This window comes from Rhipicephalus microplus, chromosome 5 (assembly GCF_043290135.1).
Source record: "Rhipicephalus microplus isolate Deutch F79 chromosome 5, USDA_Rmic, whole genome shotgun sequence".
Lineage (NCBI taxonomy): Eukaryota > Metazoa > Arthropoda > Arachnida > Ixodida > Ixodidae > Rhipicephalus > Rhipicephalus microplus.
The window spans coordinates 34,915,599-34,936,568 of record NC_134704.1 but is presented as its reverse complement, the minus strand read 5'-3'; the positions used below and the strand labels follow the sequence as shown (position 1 = coordinate 34,936,568).

Sequence of the window (20,970 nt, the reverse complement as noted above, 5' to 3'; positions counted from 1 at the left end):
AAGGGGACCCAGAGCGCTCTTCGCGGTGTCCTGCTTCCCCGAGGAAAGCCCGACTGAAGAAGAAGAGGACAATGCCGGAGAAAGTGCCTCGGCTACCGCCGCGCGATCTCCGCTTTGACCAGACTTCCCCCCACCCCACCCCGCACCGCCCTCCTCACAGCATGGTGAGCCCTCCCCCTTTCCGACCTCCTCGTCAAAACCCAGGTAGCGCGCGCGCGCGCCTTCGTGAGTGAATAAAACAATGCCGGCACGCTGTTTTCTCCTCTCTACTACGAGACCGGGGATGACCCGGCGAGGAGAAAGGGGAGAGCGGACGAGAGGCCTCCACCGCGTGCAACCCCTTCTCCTCATCGTATAAAACCGCCCATGGACCCCGCATGACACCTTCACTTTTCATTGTGGCTCCCTGTCCAGCACTGGTCTTCTTGCATCTTCTGGGTGGCAACGGCCCCCCCGTCCGGACTTTGAAGCGGCGGGACTATTTCTTGTAGCTTTGTGAAACTCGGCGTCCAGCCCGGGCGTCCTACGTGCACTGAAGTTACTACTGGTTCTTCGCCAGCGGTTCCAGGTGAGTTTCGTGGGTCGGCTCCGGTTGTTACATGGCATCCAGCCAGGACAGGGTCCCTCTGGAAGTTCCAGCAGGAGTACGCGAGAATTCCCCGTGACCTACATAGAGACACCCGCTGGTAGGGAGTCGTGCAGCGATCGGTTTGGATGCGGATGCGACCAGCCATGAAGCCGCGATGATTCCGACGTATCTCTCCTTTTTCTATTTCACCAGCACTTGGATATACGATGGTATTTGTGCACTCACCAATCTGCGATACCTCCGGTTCTTTCCGTCGCAGTGCTTCGATTCCGGCAGGTGGCGGATCTAGAGATTCGTGGGTATGTTGTGCCAAAGGAGTTATTATCTGTTTTAAGGCCCGTGTATGGTTGCATTAGAGTTCACGCGTAGTACTGGTTTAGCTCGTGTATCTTCTCAGGCTTGGGCATTGCAAACCTTTCGATGTCGAAGCGTCAGAAATCTTGTTTGACCCCGACGGGACTGTCGCGAAAGTCGCAAGTGGCCGTGTACCACATAGGGCCGCCGAGGATGTTGCAGTGGCATGAGCTGATGTCTTGAACGTCCATTTCACTATGATGTGTTTCCCACAACCTTTTCATTACTTACACATTCTGTAACTGTCACGTCAGAACGTTCTCCTCAAGTGTTCACAGTTCTCTGTTCCTTATTGAATACGTATACCAGCTAGTAAGGGTGCGTCAAGACACGCTGGTTGATTATCTTAAAAAAAAAAATGTGCTAGATGAAAAGTTCATGCATAGGAGCAAATCTCACAAAGAAAGAAACAAGAATGTAGCTTTTCAAGAGTACAAGAAAGTGCAGGTTACAAATGTATTTTTCGCCCTATTGAGACATCACTACAAAGTGTTAACCCTTTGTAAATAACAAACATGGCATAACCGTCAGGTCCAGCTGAGTTCCATTTTTTTTTTTCATTCAAAGCCAAAGTACAACTTTGATCTATTTGGTGCAAGGTGTGTGCGCGTCAGCAACACTCATTATTTTTTTATTCTACCTTCCCATTGTTGTTTTTACGCTTCTCGGTTGACCATAGTGTAGAGTTGCAAAAATATTTACCATGAATAGCCTTTTACATTCTTATCTACACGTTGTCTTCTTTCTTTTTATCCCTGCAACAGTATGTTAAACGTATTTCAAGTATGCTAATATGCTCTGCCAGCGTGAAAATCAGGTAGAAAGAAGAAAACTACTGCAGACCGCACTGCAACTCTCCAGATGTCATTGCTGACACGTGAACGTCTTTTATAAAGCCACATCTTCACTTCCTAATCCCCGTCTCGTACCGCGCACGTCAACTGGCTCGGAGTTTTCGACATCGCAGTTCGGCGTGAACGCAAATTGTCCTACGTGTCAAGCGCCTTTGTTGCCGTTGTTCGTAAGTGTCTTTCGAAAGAAATAGTGCCCCTTTTTAAGAACGAAAAGGCAAAAAAAAAAAGAAAGGAAGATCAAGAGTGCGCGCGAACGCATACAACAGCCACAGGACAACTCTGTTCCCGAAACGCGCTCCATGCAAACGCACGTCGCGCATTCAGACTCCACCACCGCGAGAGAAAAAAAAAAAAATAATCCCGCGCGGCAGCTGACAGCCGCGAATCGCGGAAGAGCATCGCCGAGAAACCGCGGCGCTGTCCGGACACGCTTCTTCCCTCTTGCAAACGGACGCCACGTATTATACTACGCGACGTGTATAACGCGCACCTCACATTTGCGGCAACAACAATGGCCTCTTGGCCGCTGACCCTAATTTAGGAACCCCCCCTTCTCACCCCGTGCCAAAAGCTTGCCTCTGAGGACGACTATATGACGCGCCGTCGTTCACAGAGACGACCTCCGTCTTTTACATTGCCTGAGGCTACGAACCACTCAAGTCTATACCGCAATTTGGCCGCTCCATCTATCACTGCGAAAGAAAGATAACCGCCGGCCGCATCTTCCCAAATCGCTGAAGCCTGGTCGTCCAGGAAACACAAGACTTTCTGCGTAGACCTTTTTTCTCGGTCCGTTGCGAAGAAAGACTGAACTGATGATGACTGGGGGGAGCGGGGGGGGTGGCAAATCATACGCACCAGGTGTGTGCGCGCTGTATGTATGTACGTGCACATTAGATGTTCTGGCGAACGCGCGCAGTCACTGGGATCAAATCGTGCCGGAAGAAAAGTACAAGTGATGGCGGAAGAGGGGGGAAGGGCAAGGGGGTTGCGTTAGAATAAATAGAGAGCATGTGTGCATCGGGCCCCGATTCTTGTTCCGGTACGCTGCGCCTCCGACTCTGGATATATGTGCTATGCGGTGCGAATGAAGGTGAATCGGAGGGGGAGGTTAAAAACGCAGAAACGGAGAACGCGTACTGGTGTCGGATCCTGTTTGATCGGGCATGAAATTGAGACGACTGGCGCTCTCAGCGTGTTTGATTACTCGGGAAAATAACACGTTTGTACGTGTGCCGATGGCCAAGCTCTGGAATTGGTAATCGGAACTCAATTATGAGCAGCAATGGCGAACAGCTCTTACCAACTTCTGGCCACCTCGGTAAAAATTACATCCAGCAATGAAGCCTATCATTACAGGCAAGTTACAACGTGGGAGAATGTCGTGGTTTGTGGGTGAGCGGTAACCGCTATGACGCAATGCTAACATACAGGGGCTGGGCGCTAGCGCTAGTTTCTGCTCGGGTTTTGGCAGCATTTGCAACAAGGGATGATACACCTCCAGCAACATAAATTGTTCCCGACAAAACTCTTCAAGGTCCCTTCAGAATCCTTCAAGCTAAATTAGTCGAATTCCAGGTTTGAAGCTTGCACATGTGCGTTCATAACAAATGGCAAACGATTCGAAGTACTCTGTATTCTACCGGGGTAGAGAGGTCAAAATACGTGCACAAAGGAACGTTTATTGAATCAGTACATGAAAGCGCTAGAGGCGCTCATGAATTACAACATTTCTGAACTGCGTCAATGTAAATTAAGCAAACGCTAGATGCCATTTTACACAGACTGCATTAATACACTTTAGGTTAACAAACAACTATGCAAGAAATGTGCTAACAGAAAGGGTCATACTTGTGTTTAGAATAAATTTTAGACGATTTAGAGTACGATGTACTCTTTCATGGGAGAGCAATAAGCTGTCCTATTTGCAAGACGTTACTTCATCGAGGATAACAGTGTGTTTAGAATAACTCGTGAACGTTTTTGAACACTGCAAGCACTCTAATATGTGTGTGACTTATAAGCTGTCTTAGCTAGGCATGATATTTGGCAGCAGAGCACTTAAAAAAGGTAGTTAATGATTCATAGTACTTCGTGCTATACTACGGCATAGACACGACGTCAACCAGCTGAGTGGACATGAAACAGAACACACTTCGATAGATGCCAGCTCGTGCTAAACACCAGGACTGAGCGTTTCAGCTTCGCTGGTTAGCCATATGTGCGGTGTACTTAAACAGGAGGTATTTACTCAGTGTTTTACGTTTAGGGTGAGCATGCATTAATAGTATTGGTAGTAACAAAGAAGCTTTAGCAGATAAAGCATAAGCTTTGTTTTCTTCATCATCATATTGGTGAAATCGAACGTGGTTTATTCTATGATCCAGTGCACTAAAGAACCACCGTGGTGGTTCCAGTTACATGCATGTACATCACACTGGGAAGGTTTGCGGGACGTTAAATAGACGAGAAAGCAATATTTCCGCTTTACACCTAAGCCCCTGAATCATTGAGGGGTGTTAGTAGGCGCAATGCACTGGTGACCCTTTTTCAAAACTGTGCAGTTAGCTTTTCTGCTATGCAGTTTGGACAACTAATGGCGGCTAGTCACTTACTGCGAATAGCCTACTCAAGCGCGGTTTGCCTACGCAATGACATGGGAAATTTAGGATGGGCTCTCTTGATATAAACACTAATAAATGATAATCTCCAGCACATTCAACTAGGACCGCGTCTCCGCTTGAAGCACGACTGGTGCCACAATTACATGGGCAAATATGCAGCGAAGAGAAGCGAACTTGCGAATTGCGAAAAGGGTGAATTGTTCCAGCATGTAGGGGTTCTTGCGACGTGTACACCCGCGAGATTAGAGTCGTCATGCACGTAACAAAGCAGAAATTCCCATTTTCCGCAGATCCTACGTCTAGTGAACTTATGTTGTCTGGTGTACATTCGTGACGTTGGCGTGAAATGACGACAATGACAATCCATTGTTCAGGCGCACTGCACATGAATGGTCTTACCCTGCACTATAACAGGATAAACATCATCAATGTAGTATATACTAATAAGCGTAGCAGCTGCAGAGATCCAATACTCAGACAGATTTGTGATCGGAACATTACCTTTAGCTATAATGTTAGTCGATGATGTTGGCCTTAGTTGTCTGGTATAATAAATTGACAGAACTCTGCAGTTGTATGTTTCTGTTTGCGGGTTATTACCCCTCACCAACCCATTGCATCTCATCCACTGGTTTTACTCTTTGAAAGTGTAGCACTCGCCTTGCAGCACTAGATATCACAATAGGTGTACACTAAGGTTCCTAGAATAGAGAAAATGTAGGGGTTTTATAGTAAACCTTACGTCACTGTGTTGATTTGCTAAGTAAGCATTATAGAAATACGCACGCGCGATTTAGATCACGAGTATTGGGGGATCCCCATATGTGTGCCACGCCACAATATTTTAAAGCATAATGATGGCTGTTTCAGAACCAATCAGCACCTCAGTCTAATCAGGGATCATTGCCTTCGATTACATTGTCAATCGGTTCACGGTTAAACTGCTAAATGTAGCCAAAAAACTAACCAGAAAACCAGTTTCCTGGCTATCTAGCATCTTATGGCGAACACGATTAAGCAGGGAATGGAGGACAAAGAGCACTGAAAATGGGACTTTCAAATTTTCATGGCACAATATTCCAGCGCTACTGAGAAACACGAAGTGGCTAGTTTTTACGCTCAGTGGAAAGCATTTGAAAATGGGCCCAAACACGCCTGATCCCTTGGCTGCACTGCAGCTACTCGACCTTGATGTTTTCTCCGAACACTATACATTTAATCAGAAAAGTAGCATTCTTACTGTAGCCGATGGTGCTATCAAATGCAAACTTTTGTGACTCTTTTCTGATTGTCATGTGTCTTTTGTGAAGCAAAAGGACGTTCTCGCCACTACAATTGTATTTTACAAAAGTATTTTTTAGAGAAAAGCCCTAAAATTCTAGTCATAAAACATTTATGTTTTAGCCTAAAGAGAAGGTCATGCCTACAATTATTGTTTTGCTTTAGACAGATACCCTGGGCACATGCAAAAAACAGGAGATGTTTCACCAAAAAAAGCCAAATTATATATTTTTTATTATTCTGAGAACGGCTCCGCATTTTCTTGTCAAATTCACGAAACATATATCAAAATACTTATTAAGGCAGCCTGCAAGATTTTGTAAAGTTTGCTTTAAAAATAACAGAGCGATGAGCAGTAGTAGTTTCACACCTGTCTGTGCTACCCCCCCCCCCTTAAATGTGCACCTGAACCACATCATAGCAAGCTTAAATGTTTCTTGCTAACTTCTTATTACTTTCAAGTCCCGTTTTACCGTTATTCAAGGCGAGTTTTCGCGGAGAGAACACATATAAAAGAATCACATCATGGGGGCATCAGAAGAATCTCGACGTTCTTTCTTTTCTCTTTCATTTCTCGCTCATTCAGAAAGCACCGCTCACGCAGACGCGTTGTGTACAAACAGCCCGTATATATAGGAGCCCTACATAACTTCCTTATAGAGACCAAACGTGATGCTTTGCTGATTGCCTGCATGCGGCTAGAAACAAGCGAATATCACAAAACGAAGCCATTGTACAACGCCGAGCGGATTTCCTTATGCGCGTGCCTATTGTGTCGCTCTGCGTAGAACAAGGGGAGCTCACTTCAAAAAAGCGCCTCGAATCGATGTTAGCTGACAAAGCCGTATCAAACGGCTCGCGCCGCACAGCACACAGAGCTCCTGCTTCTTCCTTCTTATACTTTTCTTCTTTCTTTTTTATTAGGCGTCCGCCACATACCAGAATAGCGCTCGTTTAATCTGCATCCATGTCGATCAGGGGACCGCTGACCCGTGAAAAGGCGCTTCTGATGCGATACGATCAGCACACACACGCCGGCGCCGCCGCCGGCGTAGCGGTAACAGGTTTGAAAGGTCTCGGCGTGGCGAGGTAACACGCGGGCACTCGCGCTCGTCGGGTGGCTCTATAATTGCTGCACGCTACAACGACTGGAACGCCGCCGTATCCAGCCGCTATGCAGAGTAGGAAGTGCAGTCCATGTCTCTCCAGCAGCGCGTGGCGTGGCTTGATAAACCACTCCTGCTGTTCATATGGTTAAATTTTAGAATGCAGTTTTCTGTTACGTGCATCGTGTCGTCATTGCGGATTGGAATGACTCAGTCATAACTTCATTTTTTTTACAAATAGCATTGTTCAGAGAGGGATACACTGCAGTAGGGGATACAAGGGTAGTCATAACGATCAATGCGTGACGTTAGTGGGACGACCGCTCTTAATCAGGTCCCGCTTAAAGTGCTAGATGCAGCTAAGAAACCGGACATTCTTCATTAATAGTTGCATGGATGCAGTGCGGGTGCGGGTGCGACTCCCAATCATGCCGGTCACACTTTGAAGGGTGCAAAAGGCATCAAGACACGAATACTTAGATCGTGCACACAGTTTAAGCACGCGTTAAGATGACCTCAGAAGGTCAGTTGTCTCTCCTTTTCACGAGTACAATCCCGTAATCATGTATTGCTTTTTGCATTAATTAGTCGAAGTTTAGCGGTTCATTTCATGTGCTAAGCGAGTGGAGGACATCAACTAAACTAACGTTGAGGTAAATGAATCACTTTGTGCAGCCGCATGATGATTAGCTGAGCCATGGTTTGTATTTAATATTAACGTGCATTGACGCCGAAGAATGGTAGTCGTAATGGCTTAAGATATAATTCATCTCTTTATTCTTGATGCTTTGCATTATATGAAGCTAAGTACTGCGAGTGTTATATATAGAAAATAGAAGTCCAGAACCTCGGGTGAAGAAGCTTGTGTTATGTGGCTGTGCTGTGGCGGCGACTTCCGTTATATGCCGAAGTGCATGTTGGTTGATGCGTCTTAGTCATAACCTTGAAGGCAGCTAAGGAGTCATGACAAGTCATTTTAAAGTTATTCAATCTTCGCCACGTGCTTCTTACGCATAAGAAGATAGTATACATATATAGTATAAGCTTGCAGCTACTAACGCAAATGCATATAATGGTAATTGAGAGCGGAAAAGGAAAACACTTCTGAGCAGGGCTAACCTGATACTCGGATTGGTCTCGAAATTAAATGCCACTTCAGACGCCGGGACCCTATTGAAAGCTTGCTTACATGCTGCATCAAAAATACAGCGTTTGATGGTGTTAACAAGATATAACCAAGACACGGCGCACTTTTTCCGTATGAATGGCAACAACAAACTGAGCCAATTGATGTGCTATGAAGTCAGTGCATCCACTATACCTGTGTTGAAGCCTCGTAGAAATGATTACCTTAGAACGCCCACGTTTGTCGCACTATTTTTCGGATGATGGAATAACAAATCAATCGGCAGCCTTTTCTTCTATATCACACTAAACTATAACCGATTACACTTAAAAGGCGTGCGATACTCTGCGAACCTACATTTTGCGCAAGCACCTGTGTATATAGTTCAATCCGTCTTGTCAGTGTTTCAAGACCAAGAGGAGTTGCAAAACTTTTGTCTGACGTGCTGTTAGTATGACGTCAGAATCTGACGTTACAAATGAGTTCATTGTGTAAGAAAGTATGCATGCAATGTGTATATTTTATACATGCACACAGACACATAAACACACATAAGCACATTTCTATCCCTCACCTCTCCCTCCTGGCTACGAAGGTTTTGTCAGATGTACATTCTTTCCATTGACGCTAACGTATACCTTTCTATTTTTTTTGCGTCAATGTGTTGGCCAGGCCTGCGTATTGACATTCGCTGATTAGACCAGGGTACTTTGCATATGTTCACACTGCTGCCCCCAGTGGTTCAGTGATCACTGATCTCCACCCGAGAAGTGGCTCTTCCTAGCTTGTGACGCCGCTGGGCCGCAGAGAACAATACAGAGCCGAACACTTGGGGGCTTAGTCTCGCCACTTTGGCGTATTCACATAAGCCATATCCAACCAGCGCCTCCCGCTGTCAACACGTCCGCGCAGGCAACGTGCGAGGGATCGGCGCATCGCGCGGTGGGGCCGAGCCGCGCATTGGCAGGTGGTGTTATGGAAGTAGGCGCCTTGAGCAGAGCATGTCACATCTCTTCGAGAGTAGCGCCGTCATCGATGGAGGGATCTCGACTCTGCACAGACTGCTCCTGAACATGCGTCGGCAGATGAACGGCTGGGGTGCGGCTCTTAGCTCCTCCTCGTTGTTCCAGCGCCCGGCAACGCAACTACGTCTTGTCGATGTGTGCGGTTGCTCTGACGTAATCTCAGGTGACGTAATTTAGTGCAGGCGTGCCGCATTGCATAGCTTCGGTGCTTTTGGACGCACCAATAGGTGTAAAGAAGGGATGGGTACACATCACCTACGGCGCACGTAAATGTATGTATAAATGAAGAGGCTTGAAGAGAAGAGTGTGGTTACCCTTTGCTTCGACAGTGATACATTATGCAGAGTTGCCATATGAGCGATTTGATGCCTCGTGGTTAGTTGCGGCGAATAAAAGCGGCAACAGTAACACCAACTAGGATTTCATGTTCTAAAACCACGATATGATTACGAGGATCGCCGTAGTGGAGGGCTTCAGCCGTTTCGAACACCTGTGGTTCTTCAACGTGCACACCCATCACACAGTACATCGGCTTCTTGCGTTTTGCTACCGTCCAAAATACCACTTCCGGGATCAAACCTGACACGTTCGGCTCAGCAACCGTGCACCGTAACTAATGTGCCACCACGACGGCGTAACATATTACCTAAAAGACATCACATGTTAAATGATGTCTTATGGGCGATAAAAGTTGAGAGCCGATTCATCGAAGCTAGGTTTCACAATTGCCGTAAGGTGGTCCATGATGAGCAGCGACCACATCTTTCTGGAGGCTGCGATGCCACTAACTTTCGTGAGTCGAAGTGAGAGTAAGCCTGGAACACAGTCACGGAAGCACCCTTCCGCGATAAACCAACGAAAACAACAAAGCAACAAGAAAAAAAAAACGCTAGATGCCCGAGCGTGACAGCGGCTCCTGTCTCGCTTGAACAGAGCGTTCCAAAGCGCCTCACATTAAAATAGGAGCGCGGAAGCAAGCAAGAACACAAGCACACAATCAAGCACAGTCGGATAACGGGAAGAACAGGAACAAAGCAAAAGCAGAAATAAAGGTGCCACGGTTTTATACGGAGCTGTGCGGTGTGCGGAAGACAATTTTTCACGTCTATGCGTCCGCATTGTTATATGCCCCGAGCATCTTCGAGTTAACAGGAGGTCCTTTCAGCCAAGTCGTGCCGGGGAATTAAATAAAAGGAGCGAGGAAATAAGAACGCCGAGTAGGAAGGAAAGAAAAGAACAAAATAAAAAAGTAAAGCATAATAGCGGACGAAAAACGTGACACGAAGAAGGCACTACCGGTACGGAAGACTCTCGCGGCGTCGCTGTGTTAGTCGGCATTGTTTGCGACTGCACAGCGACTACGCAGCGACTACGCAGCGACTACACAGTGACATGCAAGAGTGAGCTTAAGTGAAAAACGTGTCTGCCAAGACGACAACTGTGAGAGGGTATAGGACTCGAGATACTCTCACCCCGCCCGCAAGACTTGTTCATGCGCTGTTCGGAGTTGCATTAAACTTGACGTCAATTAGTGTGAAAGAGCCAGCTGTGTCTGTATGAAGCCGTACTTTCGCTTTCGCTGTGAACGCAAGAATCTTTAGTTCATGCAAAAAATGAAAAGTGTAGAAAAGGAGTACGCAAGGTGGCCTCGGATTCCGTGCACAGTCGCGCTCTGCCGCGAATTTCGTTTTAGCTGTCACGCACCAGGCTTTTCTTTGTTATGTTTTGTTACTTTTGCTTATTTTTTCACGACGTAAAACGAGATTCACGCCTGAGACAGGCCTCCGGGCGCGCGTGATGAAAAGTATGAGAAACAAGCCTTTAATGGCTTCACGGTGAGCAACGAGAATCATTACGCTCTGCAGCTGTCGACACTCTCAAGATTTATGCCGAGACGATGCGCAGACACGTGGTACTTTTTTTCTATTATTTTGCTCGACAATGCGCCTTTTTATCCTCGTGCTCTCACTTTATTTTCACTTTCATACCGAGCGATGCACGACTCGGGTATGAAACGACGAAATGCGGTGTTGCCGTGAGAAATAAATGAACAGAGAAGACGTTGACGATGAAGCAGGTGTATCCGCTAGGGGCGAGTTTCTCTTGTCATCGTTTCGACGGACATCGCTTATGCAGGCCGCCGCTTAGTCGTTCGACATCACACGCCTCTTTTTGTTGTTCTTAAACGAGGCCTAGCTGTGTGCGCGCATAAGCTATATACGATGAAACGAAAAATCAAAAAGACAAAAATGACCGAAGAGTTTGAGGCGAAGGGTAGGCAGTGACACAAAGGGAAGATGAATGGTGCCTTTCGAGATTCCCTTCTTTATAACCTTCTTTTTTTATTTTTCACCTACAAAAGCGTTTCTTTCGTCTCGATAATGGTGGTCCTTTGTTGTCGGTATTGATGGTTTGGTTGCGTAAGACAGGCGTCTTTTACACTCCACTGCGTGGTGATGATAGAGCTCGTGGTTTATCGTTGTTCATGGGAGCACGTGCAGTGTGTTGAAACAGGTTTAGACTCACAAGACATGAGACTAGGAGAGCCTTGTAGTAACTGTCACATTGTTGTTGTCGCTGGTGATGGTGCAGCGACCTTGCGCGAGTACAAAGGCGGGCCGCCAGGTGTGTGTGAAATCGGTGTAACGTCGCCGGCAGATATGTGAGCCGTCTAGGTGCTGCAGACCACTCTTTTCATCTTCTTCTTGATGGCTCCTTGTAGGAACGGCTGTTGCGCAGAAGCGTCGGTACCTACAAGCCTTTAGTCATAGTGCTTTGACGCTTATTAATCGATTGCACTGAGTAGCGCAAGGACGTGCAGAGCATGGTCGGCGTCTAGCATGTCTTGACTTGGCTCGGCTTTTGCCCTTTCACCTCACTCTTTCTAACCCTTTGCTATACTTAACTTCACGTGGCTATTCATGCTGTTGCTTCTTTTTCTATCATTTTTTTCTATTTCTTTCGCTGTGTATCGTTTTCTCTCTTTCTAAAGAGCCTTTCTTTCTTTCTTTCTTTCTTTCTTTCTTTCTTTCTTTCTTTCTTTCTTTCTTTCTTTCTTTCTTTCTTTCTACATATTTGTTTCTGTGTCATCCTCTCCGTGTTGAAGGTATATCACCTTCTATCATGTCTAATTCTTTCCTTTCTTATTTCTTTCGCTTTATCTTTCTTGCTCGGTAGTCGGTCTCTCACCTTCTATCGTTTCCTTTAATTTCTTTTGTTTCCTTCCGTCAATTTGTTATTTCTATTCCTTTCCGACTATCACACTTCCTCTCTTTCTATACCTCTGTACTCGTTCTCCTCCTCCTTTCCCTTCGTTTCTCTCTTCCTCCCCCTTACTTACCTTTCCTAACATTTTCCTTACTATTTTAGTATACAAGGCTATACTTTGCTTTACCAACGTGCTTGTATATAGCCGATTGTTTAGGGCATTCGCTTTCGGCTCGTGTGTACGCGGATTCGTATCTTCTCTCCGCCATAATTTTTTCTTTTCGCAAAGAATTTTTTTTCTCTCTTATCATTTCTTCCTTTTTTCTCTCACCCTTGAAGCTACGACATCGAGCGCCGAATAAATCGGCTCATGTCTTCTGGTAGCGAAGCAGAAGAGAAAGAAGATTTATTTATTGATTGATTTGTGGTGTTTCACATCCCACAACCACCATATTATTATCAGAGTCGCCGTAGTGGAGGGCTCCGGAAATTTTGACCGCCTGGGGTTCTTTAACGTGCACCCAAATCTGAGTACACACAGAAGAGGAAGAAGAGGCAGGCAGTGATAGAAAGGACGTAAATGGCGCGTGCCGGATCTTCATGATGCAATTATCTTTAACAGCTCTGTTTTAAAAGAATCGCAGCTTATCCAGAAACTGAATGATGATGAGAGGGGCGAAGCGTCCGTTCATCCGTTCGTGCATCAGTTCGTCCGTCCAACCGTGGGTCGATCTGTTCGTCCGTGCGTCTGTCTGTCTGTCTGTCCCTCTGTCCCTCCGTCCGTCCGTCCGTCTAGTGAACACTCCAAGTACCATTATCTCGCATCTTTTCATCATATATTGATGATATAGAAGAAACGCCACCTAGCGGCATTCCAAGAACTAAACGAGAGGTGTCTACCTACTACATACAGCGAGGACGCACGACCCACGGCTTGAGGAACTTCGCCCCTTAAAGTCTATCCCCTGTGGAACATACCCGCTCTCTCAGGTATGTGCCATCGGTGGTTACAAACGGGTATGTGCCACCGGTGGTTACAAACGATAACGGGACGAACGGGTGACGCCATAAGTAGCTTCGCCCCTAAAATAGGTATTAAATGTTCATGGTTCAAGTAGGCAGCTAAGGGCAACGAAGGGCAAATGATCGCATTATGTTGTAGTGACTACGTGATCCATATAAAACTAGTAATTTTTATCCATGTATACTCTGCGTTGGAAGTACCTGTATTCTGCATTTGCCATAGAGCATTGATGAATACGCATGTACTTTCAGCATGCTTAAGCAAGGAAGCTGTGCGAAGAGCGAGAACGCTCTTCCAGCGCCTGTTCTTTGTGTATTCTCTGCTTTGTCCCCCTACCCCCCTTTTGTTTCTCTCACGCTTCGTAATCATAAGCCGATTGCTTGTTCTACGTACTATATATCTTTCACACTCCCTAAACACATTCATTCTGTGTGTTTCCCCCGTTAAATAACGAATGAAAAATATTACCGATTTCTAGTAGCAATACAAAAGACCTTAAGTTAAAGTGTGCTAAAAAATTGCTCCTTCACTTATAACAAAGGAAGGCTGCCCTAATCGTGAGCAGATGCATGACAAACCGTGACAGGCACCCGCAAAACGCGACTGGTGACGACGTCGTTCTAGGTTTCCCACACTTTATCACCATGACATCATACATAATGAAGCCGTCTGCATGCAGCTATAGCTGAAATTCGTCGGTATATATAAACTTTGAGAGCTAACCTAAACGGTATACATTGTACCACGCAAAACAAACAAAAAAATGACGTGCTCATTTCGCGAAATTGGAGAACTTTTGCTCTTGTTCGGCAGCCAATAGATTAAGAAAAATTACCCAATGCTGGTGTATGGGTGTGGTTGGGTCATTTAGGATATTCGTTTCTCGTTTTGTCTTCGGTTAGCCAGACAGTCAACACAAACCTTAGTGATATGAAGCTCCAACAAAATACTTTGAGTCTAAACTTACAAAGCGCATGTTTTCTTTTAGCACTCGTTTAATGGCGTATTGAGATAATAGACCCCAATGCAGCCCATATTCTCAGTCAACTGGAGCCCATTAGCCACTAAAACAGATCTATCACCAGCTTCCATGCCTAAATAGGTCGCATGCTATCGTAGGATTTCGGTGGCATTTGATCCCCATTTCCTTATCCCCTGTTGAAGGCAGCAAACCGGATGCTCGTCTGGTTTACCTCGCTGCCTTTTCTCTTCTCGCTTTCTGTCTTCTCGGTGCTGCGTTGTTCACAACTGAAAAGCGCGTATGTTTTCTAGTCTGACCATTGGGACGCCCTTCTCAGACAGTGCTCTGTCACGTACCATAGTTTTGTGCGTCTTGTGCGTCAGAACCCCTGCCTACACTCTAAGCCGCCATTCACCAAAGTTGGACTAACTGCAGTCGTTAAACCTACGGACAAATGGTTCGTCCAACAGGGACTAAATGCGTGACAGTGCGTGTCGTGCGCAAACGTCCGGCAATGAAGGAACCAACGGGGAGGGCAACTGCACCGCGATTGCCTTCTGTCGATGCTGTACTGCAATGCTCGGCGTGGTCGGCGATCATGAAATCAAGTTATATAGGCTATACGCCACTGTGAAAGCGAAGCACTATGAAACGAATAGATGTTATGAGAGGCAAGTAAGTAGCACAACACGCAGTCGGTGCAAAGCTAGCGCTCTCGCGTTTCCACCATGCCGGCATGGGCGGGCCGAAACCAAGTGAAAGCTGGTGAACACGGGCAATACGGATAACTCGCTTCAATGTGCTTAATAAGTTAGAATTACGAAGAACACTGACAATGCTAATAACAGTCAGCTGTTCATCAGCGGTCGTGTACCCGCACAGTGACCACAACTTCAAAGCGATATATAGAAAAAGTAGGCTTCGTACGGCATCGGTATGAAGCTGGCTGCCAGTGTGAGTGCAATCCGACGCATGAGAAGGAAACGTCGCATACAATTTCTTTCACCGAAAATATAGGCTGCGGAATTAAAGCTCAGACAAATCTAGGTCTTTTTCTCCATGCGACAATTGTTATCAAACAGGGTGTAGGCGATCGTGGGTATGACTAATCGTGGGGCCAACGGTACACAGCGAGCGACTTACCAGCACGATGGAAAAAACCGTGCCTGCGAACAGCCTCGTCGCTGTAAGTATGCAGATATCTACATCACTCCGTAAGACACCGCGAACATTGGACACCTTCTGATGTTCCTTTGTGACTATAAAATAACGACGACAAATATTCCACGTGAGACGCATGTTGCGATCGCCGGTGGTCGTTTAGCCGTACTCCTCGTAAGCCTATCGACACCGTCGGAAAGCCGATACGGTATGGCATCGGCGTGGCGCCTGGCTGCTTCGCCGGCTTTCTTGCACGAGCGCTGTGTTTGTGTTTGCGGACTCGTGCAGCAGCATCGAGAACGCTGGTTCAGCTGACATGATCGAATGCCAGCTGATAAGTCGTATTCTGACTCGAGGGATGTTGAAGATTAGATGAATCAATATTAAAAGATTGGTGCGCTTCGGTGCTACAAATTAACCTATGTAAATTTTCACGTTACGGTGTCAATGTTTATTGTTTTTTAAGTCGAGCGAAATTCGCCTACTGGCACTAGATGGGAGGTCAAAATATGGGGTTTTATATATCCGTTAGTTCATTCTTTGTAGTGTCGGTCAGTGTTTGCGTGTGAAAAAACACGCAAACACTGACAGACACTACAAAGGATGAACTAACGGATATATGAAACCCAATATTTTGACCTCTCGTCTAGTGCCAGTAGGCGACTTTTGCTCGACTTAAAAAAAAAAAAGTCAGTGTTTGCGTAGAGTGTCGGTCAGTGTTGGACGGTCAGTGTTTGCGGTGTTATACTTTGAAATAATAGTGCGTATGTATATATATATATGTGCATGTTGCATCACCAATATACTCGTTCTGCACTGCTGATTAAATTGGAATAAATCTAAAATATACTCCACAAGTGCAGTGTCATCAGTTCTTTTTTTGCCATTTGTCCAGATGGTTCAACTGTTAGTCCCACTGAAGCATTCTACTAGGACCAACATTTAAACTAAGTGGAGTAAGTGCTCGGGGGCAACAGTTGAGCCTTTAAAGTTGCTCCCGCAGTTAGTCCAAAATTGGTTCAAAATCTGTGGCAGCACATTTAGTCGTCTATAGGACCAATGGCATACTCCCTTTAGTCCTTTTCGGCTTAGAGTGTACCGTGATCACATGATATCGTCGTAAGTTCCCCGAGGTGTCGAGTAGAAATTATTTGCATACCGAATTAGGATGTATCGACCACAACATTGCGATCACCCATAAGATGCAGCATATTCGGTTGACGGCTGCGTTACGCTCAGGCTGGTGCATGTACTGTTTGTTCGTCAGTGTAACTTTCTTTGAGATGGGATACAAAAGACTAAACTGTGAATGTTTTGTTCTCGAGTCGTCTTTTGAGAATGAGACGGAGAAGCTGTAAACTTTCTCACCTTAACAAAAGTAGTTTCCGGATGCTCTCGAGTCCTTTTGCTGGAAAGCTGGCCAGCGAACTGGTGCAGCGTACGGAGAGAATTCCGGTACGGGCTGCGGGCTTTTTTTTTCAGGGCGTCGAAAACGTTGTCTTCTTCTTTGCGTTTCGGGTTTATTGTTACGTCTCAGTGGTCGTCAGGCCACTTTCAAAGCAAAGCACGTCGTTTGTATACCACAACTTGTAACAAAGAGAACCGGCGAACAATAATTGCAAATACTCCACAAAGGACGCTTCTTCTTTCTTCCACTAAAGTTTGCACTCGTTCTTGTTCACTTGGCAATGTAGCTTGTACTTTTGTATCTACCTACTTCTGCAAAACAAAAATTCCATCTCTTTTTGGCCTAGTTTCTTCTCGGAGAACAATAAAACACATCTGGTGCATATATGTACGTTCGTTAGTTTGGGTTCGCGCAATTTCATTGCACGCTTTTCTTTGTTTTTATGTATCAGAATTTATGGCCTTTAACTGGTAAGAACTAAGTCGTGGACTCTAGTCACGCCCATAGCTTTAACGCTCCAGAGATTTCAGAGCTTTAGAAAACCTCTGAAGTGCGAATATGGCGTGTTTCCTAAATACATTTCAGATAATAAAAACAGGTTCGGTTCTCTAAACTTCATTACACATGCGCCTTTACAGATAATGTTTCGTGCTACACTCTTTCTTTATTGTTTTTATTTATGTCTTGTAACTCGACCAAACTTAGAGACGACGCAGATGCTTCCGCGTGCAGCATAGCTTTGCGTATATCATTATCATAAACGCGTACAAAATGGCTGCCGATGCGGATATGCTTATTTATTTACACGTTACACGGTTAGCATTTACCATTTTTTGTTCACGCTTGTAACCTTCAGCGCTTCTGTCTGAGCATACATGTGCGTTTAATTCCTATTACTAACTCTCGTCAGGCATGGTCTGAATGCTATCAGTTTGCGGCATTTTATGTTCCGAAACCGCGATATTATTATAAGGAACGTTGAAGTTCAGAGGTCTAGAATATTGGATAATCTATTTTACTAACATCGCACAATATACGGGCCTCGAGCATTTCACCTTCATCAAAATCAAACTGCGGTGGCGGGAATCGAACCCGCGTCTTCTGTGTCAGCCGCTTGGTTTTCCCCCACCCAGTACGAGGAACAGGAACTCTGAGCACAGCTGATCCATAATTTAAATTCTTTTTTTATGGGATGATCATCACAGATGAGGCAAACCTTTTGGAAGCATAAAATTAACAGAGCTGTATCTCCGTAGCATTTTAACTGAGTGCTAAACCCGCATCAGTCAAATAAGAAAAAAAAATACTAATTTTAAATATTCCAACTGTTCACGCACTATAACTTCCCACTGATGATTGTAGGAGAGCAATATAAAGAATTCCGTAGGGAGCTTTAGCAAGTCCTGAAATGAGGGCCGAGATGTTTAAGATCGCAATAAAGAGTCGTGAGTTTAAGTCAAAGGCTCAAGACGGAAAACAATCAACACGTTTCATATTTCATAGGTGTCATCGTAGATCAGCGATTTATATGGTATTTTTGTTTATTTAACATCTTATGCCCGATTCACGTCATCGCAGTCTTGATAAATCATTATTCGACAGTATCACGACAGGCATGACATAAAAAAAATGAGTACCACTGTGATTCGGCATCTGCGCATCTTCTGCGGTCTTTGTCATTCGTGTTCGTCGATACAGATTCCGTTACAACAACTAGCCGAACGTTCGACTTTGGCCCCAATTTCTCTCTTTGGAGGATTCGCGAAATGTTCGAGTATGTTCCGTCATGCATGAGCTTAATAACCTGCAATTAGTAGCGCAACCGAATCTAAAAGGAATTTGTCGCAGGTTCGAATTCCCGGCCACTTTTTTTAAAACTAGGAAGATCTTGTTTAGGAACACCTGCATTGATTGCTTATGTCAAGGCAAAACTGATGTACCTACACTTTCAAAGTATAGTACTAAAAACGTACTTCTGAGGGAAGGGCCGAAGTGGAACTTCTCCCTCTCGGCAACATCGTGGCCGGCGCTTCCACTGAAAATGTGCGAGGCAGTCTCTGAAAAGATCGGTTCTCGCAAATCGTCGGAACCAGCTTTTACTAAGGCCCCACCTACAGTGGAAAAGATTGCAAACAAAACGGACTCTGTCGAAGACGATGCCAAGCTCATCAACCTACTTAAGATGCTGATCGATCTCACTGATTGCCGGTCGCCAGTCCCCAGGAGCACTAGTCGCAGAACAGCTTTTGGAGGCGCTCGTTCCAGTTCTCGACGACCTTCACTAAAAACAGTATGAACAGTCGAAAGCCCCACGCCTTCGTGCTGCAGTGGAATGTCCGATCATTACCTTTATAGACGTTTTTCATGTGACTATATAATTTTTTTTTGCGTGTGCGTGTTCCTCATCCTTTTTTTTTTAACTTTCCTCTTCTCTCTCCCTTTTTTCTTCCTCCATACCTCCCCTTTCCGAAGGAGCAGGCAAGCTTTGTGCCCTTATAGGTGGCAGTTGTCAGCTTGTTCCCTCCCTATTTCCTCGGTCTTTGTGTTCTCTATGTACTCAAACCAAATAAATAAAGAAATAATCTTATTCAAGCTAGTCACTGATTTTTTTTTTTCGTCAACTCTGAAACCGTAGGTTTCAAAGGGGCAGGGGGTGTCCTCCCTTTATCATAGAAATGGGGCCACTTCTACAACACTTCTACAACATATCTTATACAAAATCGTACCTGTACTGCCATTGCCTTAATGTGCAAAGTTATGACTGTGCAGTCTTTTGTCGATAATGGAGGCCGTGTGCCAATGATGCTGCATTACAAGATCTGCCTACTTCCCGCTTTTATCCCCGGAAAGCAGGCGACTAAAGGCAAGCTGTTGTTCGAAGCAGATGTTTTTTAATTATCTTATTTGCATTCATTGAGGAATTCATTTTATTTCGATCACGACCGATTTGAGGGGGCGAAACGGTGACTCTTCGCCCCCCCCCCCCCCTGAATAGTGAACCTTGCGCGCGCATATGCTTACACCCCCTTACAGGCTTTCCCTGAACCGACTTGCCTTCATCAACACGCGTCGTTCATGACGTTATACTTGACGTCATTTGTAATTGCGCCCTTTATCAGGGCAGGCAATACCACACGAGCGGCCGACGCGCCCGCACAAATCGGCAGGCGACGCGACGCTCTGCCATGCAGTCCACCCCAAAAGTGCCAGAACCAGGTCAAGATTATCATAGACAGCCGCCATTGTGATGCACATGAAGCCGCGCGTTGTGGAGAAGGTCTCGGCGGCGTGCGCCTCTTTTGTTTCCCAATCGCTCCCCCACCAACACACAACAAGAGCGCACGCAACGGACGGCCGACGGGCGACAAAGGAACGACGTAAAACGGCGCCTCTCGTCGCTACCGGACCGGGGTTTCCGGCAGTAGTGTCCACTTCCGCCACCCCCCCGGCCGGCCCAGGGGTCAAGCACAATACTGTCCGCCGCCCACAGGCGAACAGCGCGCAGTCTGCTGCCGCTTTGCTCGCGGTAGCGCTCTCCCTCGCACGAGTGGCAGTGGATGCGGGCCATTAGAGATGCTGCCCTCATCACGGCAAAAGCGTTTTCGCGCTTTCAAGCCGCGGGTGGCGTACCTGTTGCGTAACACGTTCCCTTGTCATGCAACGCAGCTGCAGCCTTCACCTCCGTGCCAGGACGAAGTCCTCGGCCGGTCGTTGCGTGCCTGCTCAGGCGTCGTCTTCTCTAGCGCTAAATCGTCAGATAACGTGCGAACCCAGTGGGAAAGTGTTTGTGCAGAAGCGGCGACGGGAAGGACGATGAGCGAGCTGCGCGCCTCATAGCTTGTTTTTTGCTTGCTTCGAGGAACTAGATGAAGACGTCTTTGTTTTTGTCGCGGTTTGTATTGCTCATCAAAGAGCACACTCGAGCTGTGTGTACTTGCTTGTTTGCACGGTTGCTTGCCCCGGTTTGTGGGTCGAGAGAACAGCTGTACGATGGTGTTGCTCGGAGACTTCTTTGCATGCATTCTATGCGCACGTGTTATGAAGGAAGCTCATATTTTCGCTTTGGGGTTACCCAACCAATGAGCACGGGAGCTTCTTTGTCTTTCTTTAACGTACATCGATGTTTTGGAGCGCGTAAGACGCTCTTCGTGCATTGGGGACAAAATGGGGTGATTTTCACAAGTATGAACCTATTCTCTCTGATGTGTGATTTGCTCAAACTGAAGGTTGGTTAAGTGATGTTATATGGG

The 20,970-nt window shown here is 46.0% G+C and overlaps 1 protein-coding gene across 1 annotated transcript in view; it reads left to right on the top strand.

Annotated features, from left to right (window-relative positions):
* Positions 1–433: 433 nt before the first annotated feature.
* The window catches only part of LOC119174729 (uncharacterized), a 30,983-nt gene continuing 10,446 nt past the window's right edge, over positions 434–20,970 (top strand). The window contains exon 1 of the mRNA XM_075895195.1: positions 434–568. The gene's annotated coding sequence lies outside the window, so the exon portion shown is untranslated. The remainder of the gene's footprint in view (positions 569–20,970) is intronic.